Here is a 12,907-nt window from a genome sequence, read left to right on the forward strand (position 1 = left end):
ACACAACTGATACATAACAAATAAAAAAGACTGTTGAGATTGACTCAAAGAAGAGTCTACTTTTAATCTGATCAAAAGTCAATCTCAACAACTACCGTATAATATTAGATTATTATCATATTCTGAAAGGTAACGAAGATGACAAAGAGACTGGAGGCTAAAAAGTATGTCGAACGGTTAAGGCAGGGGTAGGCAACCTTGGCTTTTTTATGACTCGTGGACTTCAACTCCCATAATTCCTGAGCCAGCCATGATGAGGGGAAACAGAGAGGTTTCCAAACTGAGCCATGCTGGCTCAGGAATTCTGGGAGTTGAAGTCCACGAGTCAAAAAAGAGCCAAGGTTCCCTGGGTTAAGGGAACCAGGCCTGTCTAGCCTAACAAAGAGAAGGATTTGGGGGACATGATAGCTGTCTTCCAGGGCTTGAGGAGCTGTCACAGAGAAGAGTGGTGAGGGGGTCGACTTATTCTCCAAAGCACCTGAAGGCAGGACAAGAAGCAATGGGTGGATGCTCCTTAAAGAGAGATCCAACATGGAATGAAGGAGAAATTTCCTGATAGTGAGAACAATCAATGAAGGAAACGGCTTGCTTCCCAGAGTTGTGGGTGCTCCATCACTGGAGGCTTCCAAGAAAAGATTGGAGGACCATTTTGGAATGGTGTAAGGTCTCCTGTCCTGGGCAGGGGGTTGAAGACCACCAAGGTCCCTTCCAGCCCTATGATTCTGTTTCTTCTTAGAACATTATAGAGATGTTTGTTCTCCTGGGGATGCCTTTTTAATCCTAGGCTGGTCTACGACTCAAGATTTAAGATCTCCCATCCAAGTGTTAAATAGATTCAACCCTGGTTTATGTTTCAAGACCAGGCAAGGAATTTTTAAAGCCAGCAAAGTGAACTAAAGGATCAATTCACTTTTCAAGCAGCTGAAATGTACTGGTAAGAAAGGAGCATTGAAAGAATGAAATTAAGCTATGGCTGAGTCCTCGAGCGTCTGTCGAATTCTCAGAAATCCAGTTTCCATTCTGCTAAGTAGGAAGCCAGTGAATGAGAAAGCAGAGACCAAAAGGAAAAGTGGAAGTAAAAATTAATAGGAAAAAGGGGTGTTGTTTAGCTAGGGCAGGGGTAGGCAACCTTGGCTCTTTTATGACTCGTGGACTTCAACTCCCAGAATGCTGGCTCAGGAATTCTGGGAGTTGAAGTCCACGAGTCATAAAAGAGCCAAGGTTGCCTACCCCTGACCTAGGGTATCAAATACAAACAAACACACACACACACATACTTGTAATGGGAGACCTAGTATGAGTTGCAGATAGTCCTCGATTTACCAGTACAATTGAGCCCTGAGATATGATTGTAAAATGTGACAGTCAGTAAGCGGGTCACCACTTGACTGCATCTGATATTACAACCTTTTTTTTGCAGTGTCTATTAAGAAAATGTCATGGTTATTGAGTGAACTCTGCAGTCATTAAATGGACCCACTTTCACCAACAGTTGTTTTGCTGGAAACTGAAAATAAACAGCAGAAATGGGCAAAACACACTGAAAGTCAGTCGTATGTGACTGTGGGATGCTGCACACAGCCCTAAAGGCAAGCTGGTTGCTAAGCACCCAAAACGTAAACATTTGACCACAAGGATATATGTGTGCATCCATCCAGTTCATAAGTGGCTCTGGGGAGATTCATCATTAACTTTGAATGGTTGCCAAGTAACCAGTTGTTAAATGAGGACAAACTGTACTCCAGAAGTAACTTTTACTTCTAGACCAGACGTGGTAGTGAAAATGACCAGCATTTTCAAGACCTTCTCTGGAGGACTTTCTGTTGTTTGAAGATGGGACTGGAATTTTTTTTTTCTTTTTCTGGAGAAGGCCTCAGAGCTGCCTCTAATAGCTTTTCCTCAAAGGAAGCCTCTATGAGATCGCTGCTTAACTCAGTGACTGTTTCTTGGGAAAAGGGATAATTTCCTTTCTGGCTAAGATCAAACCATTATGTTGTTCTACTTTTTCCCACATCAATGTTTTTCATAGCAGTTGAAAAAGGATACAAGGCATCTCACCGACTCCCAGGCTCCATCTGTACTCCAGTCTTTCTTCCTCCATGCTGATGTTCTTTCTTCTCTTCACTGCACACGCTCCTGAGAAACTTCCTCTTAAGTTGCAGCATCCAAATGCAAGCCACTTCTTCGCATCACCGATCTCCCCTGTGCAAATCTTAACCAGTTCTATCCCATGATCTGATTTGGCTTTGGAGTCCTTGCGTTTATGTTCTTCTCTTTTTTTTGTTGACACTCCAGTTAAATTACAGAACTTAGCTATTTGCCTGACCCTTTCAGGCAATTACTTATATCCAAGGTTATATTTATGAAAAATAGCAAAAATAAAACATCATCATGCCTGTTAAGACAAAACTGTAAGACGCTTGCAAAACCAGCCCAATATGGTGTGCTTTTCTTCAACTTTGTGCCCTCCAGATGTGTTGGACTTCATTTGGCAAGTAAAAAAAACCCCAAAACATCTGGAGGTGACTTTACTTGGGTTGGGAGCGGAAGAGTTGAATTCAGGCTTACTGTGTCTAATTATCACATATGTAGCTTTTTCTCTTTTTTTAAATCAACCCTGTTCAAATTTGGAACATCCTGTTTTGAGTTCCAAACTTTCAAAATGAGACATCTGTCATTTGGGGGTGGTTTCAAAGGAAGCTGAAAAAAATCCCTAGACCCAATTTACAAGTGGAGACTCCATCATCTGCTTGAGCCAAGTTTATTTAAACAGTACTAGGGAAAGTCCACCAAAAGTGAGTACAAACAACCTTTCTATGCTCAAATAATAAATGCTGACCAATAATGACGTCAAATGTCTATCATAATAGGGGTTAGAGTTTTAGTTTATAAAGAGGTAAGGAGAATAATAAGGTGGACGTTGATACTGATCAGTTTTTCTGCTTAATTACTTTTGGGTTTCCATCTAAAAATACTGTACCTTTGTTGATTTACGATGTCTCGTGAGCCGGCATTTCCAAATGCCTAAGTAAGAGTCTTGCTTGCGTTTAATGGGCTTATTAGTTTGATGGTCTTGCTTCAGGTAATTTGCTTTCATTCCCTCACAACCTCAGCAGAGAGACCTGTTTCTCTCAATTTGTGGTAGTTTGAAGCTCAGAAGACTTTCAAACTTATTGAAACAGCCCGGAGAAGTTCACAAAAATGGTGCTGGACCCCAAACAGGGTGATTTTGAAAGATTTTGCACAAAAGCCTGCAAGGAAGATTTTTGGGACCCTATTAAGGAAGCAGTTAGCACTCAGGTCAATTTATCTCTCTCTGTTTCTGAGGATAAAAGAGAGAGAGTCTAAAGGTGTATTGGAAGAGAGCAAAAAAAATGATAAGAAAAAATAAAAACCTAAAGTTTCCTTTAGGGGTTGAGGATTCTCTGGCTCAATTTTCTTAAGAAATTGAAATCCTGCTCTTTAAATGGTCCTATGGGGAAAGGAATTACTGGCTCTGCTCCTTATCAAGATCCCAGAACATATTAAGGGTGAAAACGTTGTTAATTTACCCCACCAATTCTCCTACCTCTTCCTGTTTTCCCAGATGTCAAGAGAGAGATTCAAACTTCAGCATTCAACTTTTAATTATGTTACAACCCTCAGAAAGAAGAGAGGGAGGATTCTGCGCAAGATACAGAGGGATACAGAGATGGTTGGTTCAACGCACACACAGAGAGACAAAAGGTGATACCTTTTTATTAGACCAACTTGCGTTGGCAAGAGAGCGTGCAAGCCATCGAGCATTTGGAAAGATTTAGCATTTAGTCACTGGCTTTTAACGAAGCACATTTGGACGGACATTGAAAAAATAATGAACCCAGAAACAAAAGAGTTACCTTTCGGAAAGGAAAAAAAAATGGAACAGATCTTTTCTTTAAAAAAATAATAGTAATAAATACTTTTCTTAAATGAGAAAATTAATAAATTGCTATACAAACGAATTCAGAAAGAAAAAGTTCCCCAGGCAGGAGGGAAAAACACTCAGACCTTCCAAAGTCAGCCAGTTAAAGCGCATTCAGAACAAAACAAAGACACAAAAAAAATTTTTTTCCACGAAAAACGGGGGGGAAGGAGAAGAGAAAGGAGGAAGAAATCACCCGTTACACACAGCAGCTGGTATTTACACACGGAGGAAGGGAAGGAATTAAAGAGTGAAAGGAGGGGGAAAAAATCTTGAAAAATTGGAGGAGGAAGAGGAGGACAAACTAAAGATATGAGGTGGGAAAATGTTTCCTTTACATATTTGGGCCCCAAATGCTTCTAAGATTCATGTGGGAATCTAACTTGGATTAAATTCAGCACTGATCTTTCTGCCTACAAGCCAACCTCACTAATGACCCAGGCAAGGGTGGAGGCCGGACAGAGAGAAATTCTCTGCCCACATGGAGTAGTACCACCACCACGTGGTTGACATTCACTGGAACCAGCACACATATACCTGATTAGATCTCTAAAAATCCCGTGTTTTGAGCATGGATGTTCTTCTGTTTTATTGCAAAAAGGCTTACCCTTTAAAGCCACGTCAGCTCTGTTTTAAAAACTTGGCTTTTCTTTCCTTTTTTGCCTCAAGATGTACGCTGCCAACAGAAAGCCGTTCCTTCCAACTGCGAAGACATTTTTCAAACTGTAACCCTGCAAAGGGGAACCGGATTCTCTAATGGGGAGTTTTCAGCATGATCCGTGCCACGTCAAACTACAATCCCCAGGATGCTTTGCGTGGAAAGCAAGAAGCTAATTCGAAACCAGTCTTTTAAAATTCATGACACTCAGATGATTTCCCCCACCCCCCTTTTTTTTCCATAAAGCAGCTTGGGGAAAGGTGGCAGATCTTTCTTCTGGTTCAGATTGGGAGACCCTGAAATATGGTTTGGGAATCTGTCTGTCTGTCCAAGGATATATTGATATATTCCTCACATAATAGTGGGATAATTTATGTTCTTACATTATTTGTGCACTACAAGTCTACTTTTTTGCATAAATGGGGGATACAGGTTTTTTTTTTTTAGTATAATCCATTGCTAGATGGATTGGCACATGCCTTGTCCAAAAATACAAGCTCTTATGCTGCCTCCGTACATTTTGACGGGATCCATGCTAAACAATGCACATTTCTTTCCCTCGCTTTCTCTGGCATCCTGTGGCTAAACTAAGTTTCTAAATAAGGCTGACTTGGTCCAAGCACTTTTGAAAGGGCCTTGCAAAGAGTTTTAAGCCCAGATTCTCTCTTCCAAGTTAAATATCCCCACAAATCTCTGTGCACTCAAGAGCCTTAAGCCCTTCTATTTCTTGAAAGCATCACATGAGAGGAAAAGAGGGAGGAGGAGACAGAATATATTTTAACTAGGAGATGAATATATATTTCTCTTTTTAAAAAAAAATATATATAATTCCCCTTTTCTTTGGATCGAGGGAGATCTTTTGGATGCCAAAAGAAAAACGCAAGAAGGCAGAAACTGATTTTTTTTTCTAGCCCAGAATGAATCATATTTAATGGAACTATTTTAAGATTTTTTTATTTATTTTTTTACCAGTTCCAACCCTGTGTTTTTAAATATATTTCAGAGTCAGCTGGAATGTGAGTATAACTCCTGACCACAACTGTCCGTTTTCGACTTTCACATCACTCCTAAGTCAAGGAGGCAACTATCTATTCAGATGCTGCAAGAGAGGCATATTAGGGTTTTCATCTCTGTTAAGTGTCTAAGTTTTATACTGCCTTGGATTGTGTTGTCAATCAATATTTACATTAAATTGGTGGAGGGAGGGAGCTTTTAACGCTGCTGTGTCTCATCATTCGGGGCACTAACTTTAGTTCACCACAATGTTTTAATGGATTGATAAATCACACGTTGATCTCCTGCGTTATATCCTTTACCCCAGTGTTTTTCAACCTTGGCCACTTTAAGATATGCAGATGAAAAGCGAAGCAGCCTGGGGGATTCTGGGAATTGAAGTCCACATCTCTTAAAATTACTCAGGTTGAGAAACACTGCTTTACCTTATCCTTGTCTAGCTTTTCTGGGTTAATTCTTCTGTAGCTGAAGCTTGTCCTGTGTGATGTTATCTGACTTTCTCGGACTGGGAGAAGGGTGTTCCAAAGTTAAGGCTGAAATGTGGCTTGCATCACAGAGTGACAGTGTTACCCTAGTTCCACAAAAGGTCTAAGGGTGCAACCTCTTCAAAAAGCCACCGTTTGAGATGTCTAGACAGCCATCTCCAGTAGGTGCAGGGCACAGTGATCAAGAGTAGCTCCAGGAACACGCTTCACAAGGGGATTCTGGCATGCTGGAGACATAACTGGGTATCTTTACAAAAGGGAAACTTCAAACAAATGCTCCCAGGCAGGGTTGCCAAAGATAAACCTTAATGGAAGAGTATGTAGGCCACACTTTTACCAGAGGAACACGTTCCCTTAGTCTTGAGTTGGAAATATGAAGGTTTATCTTTAAAGGAAGGGCACGTAAGAAACTCCTGAGCTCATTTTAGGTAGATGGTTATTTTCCAGCGGACCCATCACTTTTTTCTAAGTCTCTTTTCAGAGTTTTGTCACAGAGAACTTCAAATTTTGCTAGGGAGGGAGGGAGAGAAGGACACCAATCGTGTCAAACTGATAGGAAGTCACAGCCTTGGCCCCATCCAGTAAAGCTTGATAAAGCTTTCCCTCATATTGATGGGACAAACTCATGAAGCGCTGGGGAATCGTATTAGGAATGGCGCATCTTGATGTGTCCAAACCTCTGAGTTCAGCCTTGAGCGTCTCCAAAGGCACGCTTAAACAAGAATGGACTATATGGGGGTCTAAAGTCTATTCTACTGTGGATTTCAGAAAGAAAGTCGGCCAGTGTTTACTCCATCAGAGGGCCCCTATAGTCAATGAGTCCCTCAAGCACCTTGGTTTTAGAAACGTTAGGAACGTCCTCTTGACCATTTTATAGAATGTCAGCATAACCATGGACTGCTTAATGGGGAACACCCTGCTCCCAGTTGGCGAATCAGTTCCTATTGGCAAGATCAATAGATCTCATTAAATCAGGGAGTTGGGAACTTTTCTCAGGCCCGGGGGGGGGGGTACATTTAGCATTTTTTGAGGAGCTTAGGAACTGGAATGTGCAGGGCAATTAGCAAAGTTTTTGGTTAGTTTGGGGACTATCTTGTCTTTGTTTCGTTTTTCCCAATTCTGCTAACCCTAACAGGACCACATTAGGGTTTCTGTGCATTTTATGTCGAAGAAAGATGGGAAATTGCACTTAAAACGATTTTCAGCAATATTTTCAGAGGAGCTTCAGAATGCAATTGGAGTTACGCTCCAGATAGTTATCCCAGCACTAAGCCAGTTATTCACCAATTAAAGAGTGGGTTTTTGTTTTGGTTTTTTGCCTCCAGAGAGGAAAATCTCCAGAGAAGGAGAAGCTTCAGGGTGGCTTCATCTACAGAAAGTTTCCTGCTCATTTCCGACATGTGCAAAACATATCCTAATGGAAAAGTTCCTTTGAAATGAACAAAGTTCTCTAAAAGGATTTTTGCTCGTTAAACTCCCTTGATCCAAATCTAAAAGCTATCATGATGTGATTTTTTAGATAAGGGGGAACAAGAAAGAAAACTCTATTGATAAAATAATTATATATATATATATATATATATATTTCTGCCCATAAAATAATTAAGTGAGAACACGGGAAAAAAATATATATGCTTGAGTTATTTCCCCTATTTTGTTTGGTTGTTTTTTTCCTTCTTCTTAATATTGTAAAGTTGAGCCAAAACAACAACAACAACAACAACAACAACTAAAGGGGAATGGAAGAGTAAGGGAAAAGAAAGATATGTCAATTTAAAAAAAAGAATGATTTTTTTTATAAAGAAAATGTTGTGAAAAGTGGTCATTTTAGCAAATACGCCACAGACTACAATAAACCGCCCACATTGAAACAATACACAGATCAATACCCGAAATGGAGAGTCGAGGGGATTTCAACAGGTTTGTTGGATTTGTCTTTCATCTTTGCGATGCAGTTAACTTTTTTTTTTAAGAACAGTTGCTTTTGTCGGTTTGTGTGTGATATTGGATACGTTTTGTAAAAAAGATCAAAAAATCTAAGTTTTTTTTTGTTCTTTCTTTTCTGGAGTTTGATCTCTTATGCAGAGATGACGGAATGAAGACTTTATAAAAATAAACGTAAAAAAAGTATGTACATATATACACACACAGAGAGAGACACAAAAAAGGAAAAGAAAATCACAAAGCTGAATGATTCTGAAGTCACTGTTGCGTTTACCCCCCTCCAAGATATCCTTAAAGTTAATACGAAACAATTAATAGAACAGAAACTTCATGGCAAATGGAAAGATGGATCTGAACATACAGATAACTCCTGAAAGTGTCTAAGGCATCATTTAAAAATAACGCTTTCCAAAGCAATGTGGAAAATAGTCAGTTCACAGATGGCAGCCTTTGAGAAAAAATCCTATCTCAGCTATCTCTTACTGTCCAGCCAGATATGAATTGGATAAACCCACCCAATGAACCAGGTATTTCTCCTGGTTGAGGGCAATTACAGGTCACATTTTAAGAAAGTATGAATATGTGTGCATACATGACCTAAATCATATCCCGGGTGTATGTGCTTTCTTAGTTATATCTCTCTCTGTGTGTGTGTGGGTGTGGGTGGGTGTGTTTGAATGCAAACACATATATGCTCAAATAATGACGAATGGCATACTCACCTCAATAGAGCACTCTTGTGTGTTCCATCTACACACTACTAGGACTGCCCCCAACCTCCGTTCATTCCGCCGGGACCTGAAGACCTGGCTCTTCGAGCTCTCTGGCCCAGGCTGAGGATTTTTTAATTTTAATTTTAATTGGGTTTTTTACTGTTCTCAGGGTTTTATTTAATCTTTTTAATTTGTTTTAACGTTTGTATTGACTCTCTTTTAAATGCCCTGTAAACCGCCCTGAGTCCTTCGGGAAAGGGCGGTATATAAATCTAAATAAATAAATAAATAAATAAATAAATAAATAAATACATACATACTACCATATCTACATATTAATATACTGATATAGTGTAGGTTCTGAATTTACAACAGCGTATATGTCTCCCAACAGACAGATTTATTTCTACAACAGGCCAATTTTAAAATTAAGTTTTTATGATTTATAACTAAACCAGTTTGGAGGCCGCTGCTGTATTAAGTGTTTTGAGTCTCACCTTCTGCTCATAATTGTGAAAGGCAAAAACAGGCCCCTAAATGCCCATTGCATTTTACTAATCTCCTGCAGATCAAACTTGTGCACATGTGTGTGTATATATATATATATATCTTTATTTCCTGTTTTCAGGAAATAAAGGCCATCGAACAGGCTGTAGTCACACCGGACAGTTCATATATTTGTGTAAATTACAAACAAAGAATTAAAGGAGACTGAGCTGCATTTCTGACTCTTTAGTCTTCATGGGTATGGCTGACTGATGAAGACTAAAGAGTCAGAAATGCATCTCAGTCTCCTTTAATTCTTTGTTAGTAATTTACACAAATATATATATATATATATATATATATATATATATATATATATATATATATATATATATGGATCTTTGGTTATTTGGGTTTTTCCCCGCGTAGAACTAAAGGTGTAGGCGCAACGTTTCGACGGAATCCCATCCGTCATCATCAGGCTGGTGGCTTTAGCTTCCTTCTTCTGGGAGAAGCATGTGGCTGTTTGTTCCTCTTTTTTAAACTGCCAGAGGGGGTGTGTTCTGTGGGTGGAGGTGTGCTCTGATTGGGTGGGGGACCAAGTGTGTTCTGATTGGGTGGGAGTGTGTTTTGAATGGTGGGTGTGTTCTGATTGGGTGGGGGTGTGTTCTGAGTGGATGGGCTGGACTCAGCTGCCAGCTCCATCCACTCAGTCCAGCCCATCCACTCAGTCCAGCCCATCCACTCAGAACACACCCGCACCCAATCAGAACACACCCACCATTCAAAACACACTCCCACCCAATCAGAACACACTTGGTCCCCCACCCAATCAGAGCACACCTCCACCCACAGAACACACCCCCTCTGGCAGTTTAAAAAAGAGGAACAAACAGCCACATGCTTCTCCCAGAAGAAGGAAGCTAAAGCCACCAGCCTGATGATGACGGATGGGATTCCGTCGGAACGTTGCGCCTACACCTTTAGTTCTACACGGGGAAAAACCCGAATAACCAAAGATCCACATACAAACACCCGCGAAAACCTCAGAAAACAAAGAAAGCAATCCAAAAAAAAATTTACACAAATATGAGCTGCCACTGCTGTGGCTACTGCCTGTAGATGGCCTTGGGCTAGGCTGAAACAGGAAATAAGATTTGTCCCGTGTCTGGGACCAAGCAAGTGTATTCTGAATGCTTAACAAACATTGAAAACATATATCTATCGATTTATACCAGAGACTGGTTGTCCAATTGCGGATTCATTAAAGCAGGAAAACAATGGGAATTTTTTTTGAAGGAAGAAACAGAAAAGTGGGTGGGTCTTCCACCCAACTGGAAAAGAGACTGAGAGGCAGCCCAGAGGGGATCCATCTGTCCCAGCAACCATTCAGTTAGACCCGTCTCACACTCTGAGAACCAACAAGCTAGTCACACATGCGTACCAAGACGCTGAGTTAGTTTGCATAATATTTAGGCACATTAAAAGCTACACACAGACATCAACGAGACCACATGCGCCAGTAGGCATACTGACTCATGCCGACAACACAGAACAGACATTGGCCACGTCGTATCTTCTGACCCTATTTCCCCAGGGCCTACAGGAATTGACATTTTTAATTTTGCTATGAATTTGACTGATGACTTTATATCAGACTGCTTTCATAAATCAGTGTTTTTTTCAAACTTAGCCACCTGAAGAAGTGCGGACTTCAACTCCCAGAATTCCCCACCAGCAATGGGGAATTCTGGGAGTTGAAGTCCACACTTCTTCAAGTGGCCAAGTTTGAAAAAAACACTGGACGCGAGTGGTGGCCATGTACCGCCTTGGTTGCAAAGGGAAAGCTGACTGAATACTCGCTCGCATACAGCGTCATCTTCCAGGAGTTCGCACACACTGTTAATGTGAGTGAAATTTGTAAAACGGGATCCCCAGTTCTGAAGTCTGATCCCCTGCCTCTAATCTAAAGTAGCACAATTCATTGAAAGATGTGGCACTTGAGCCCAAAGATTTGGGTAGTGGATTTCTAAGCACTCATTCAAAGAGGGGTTTGGCTCTATGGAACGCCATCTTAACCTGACTTTCCTTTAGGTGAAACAATTCATCACCCAGCCTTGCATTCACACCTGAAAATTCTGGGCATGCTAGTATGGTAGAAGCTTTAAGTGGTAAGCAGGAAACCACATTTCTTCATATTGGTGATCCAGCCCAGATTATATACAGCTTTCCCTTCTAAAATCTGTTTTCAACACAACGGTTAATATTATGGGTGCATGGTTTCTAGGTACCTTAGAATGCATTTATTACATTTTAGCATTTTCTAACCACCCGCTGGGTAGTTTAAGACAAGATAGAGAGGGAGTGAATTCGTTTTCCTCTTTTTCTTCAAAAACATGCTTCTGTAAAGTCCCCTTATTTTCACACCTATGCACTTTATTTCTGGCTCATTTTTAATAAGTTTCATTGCCAATTACATAGGACCCTTAAAACGTCCTTCCAAACACTCTTTGGAAGAGACAGCTTTGCTCCTTCTTTTGCAGCAAATTCATTCGGATCTAGGGATTGGGTCCATGTCCAGAAAGGAAGTCTGGCATGAAAACTCTTCTTATACAGCGTAATGACAAGGATAATGTCAATGTTTTGGGGTCATTCCAAACCAAAATTAGGCAGTCGCTCTTCTGTAATCCCATCTGCACTGAATTGACTTCACTCTGGTGTAACGGGGGCAAAATGCGCAAAGCCAGCAGCAGAGACAGAAAAAACCTAAGTACTTGCCTATTGCTCGAAAGAAACTTGACCTGTGTGTTTGCATATTCATACCTATATTGCCATCAGCTCATTTATATATGAGCACCAATATACAGCCACGCGGAATATATGTGCTCCACCTATATTCCTTATCACATAGGTAGGACATGCGTGCAGGCGCACATACACACACCCTCACTGATTTTACAAAGCCAGAATTAAAGATGGGAGCAGAAAGAGCAAATGGGGGGTTTTGAAATCAGGCACCACCACAGGAGAAAAGGGTGAGTGTGTAAACAGGGTCTGATGCCAACAGTGGGAACCCTTTGGAACAGATTTGGGACGACCACATTTCAAGGATGAATTTTAGGATGGGAAATGCAAAGTTCAATCATAACAGAATTGGAGAAGAAGAATTCCTATGGAATAGCTGGCCAATGTCCCGCTAAGACAGGGGTCTCCCAACTTGGCAACCTTAAGACTTGTGGACTTCAACTCCCAGAATTCCCCTTCTGGGTGTTGAAGTCCACAAGTCTTAAAGTTGCCAGGTTTGCAAATCCCTGCTCTCTAACTAGTCTGGAACCACAGCTTGCTAAAAGTGACCTTCCATACCCAAGAAGATTTTCTGCAGGTCTTTCTTGCTAGTTTCTCACTAACTCTGATTTTGGATTCCAAGGCCTTAATTTTTCACTTTTTTGGTCTTCATGCTACTGAATGGAATGCCGATTCATCCACAGCTAAAGTTTTGGGGGCCAGCAGCATCAGTCCTCTATGTAGCTAGAGGTCCTAAGACTAGAAGGAAAGGTTTGGGAGGTATCTATTAGATAGGAATGCCCAGTCATTGTTTATAGGAAATTCAGTGTCTTGAGTGAAGTGGTTAAAAAAAGAGAGAGAGAGATAAGGGAACCACCTT

Source organism: Vipera berus, assembly GCF_964194415.1.
Source record: "Vipera berus genome assembly, chromosome: Z".
NCBI classification, from domain to species: Eukaryota; Metazoa; Chordata; class Lepidosauria; order Squamata; family Viperidae; genus Vipera; species Vipera berus.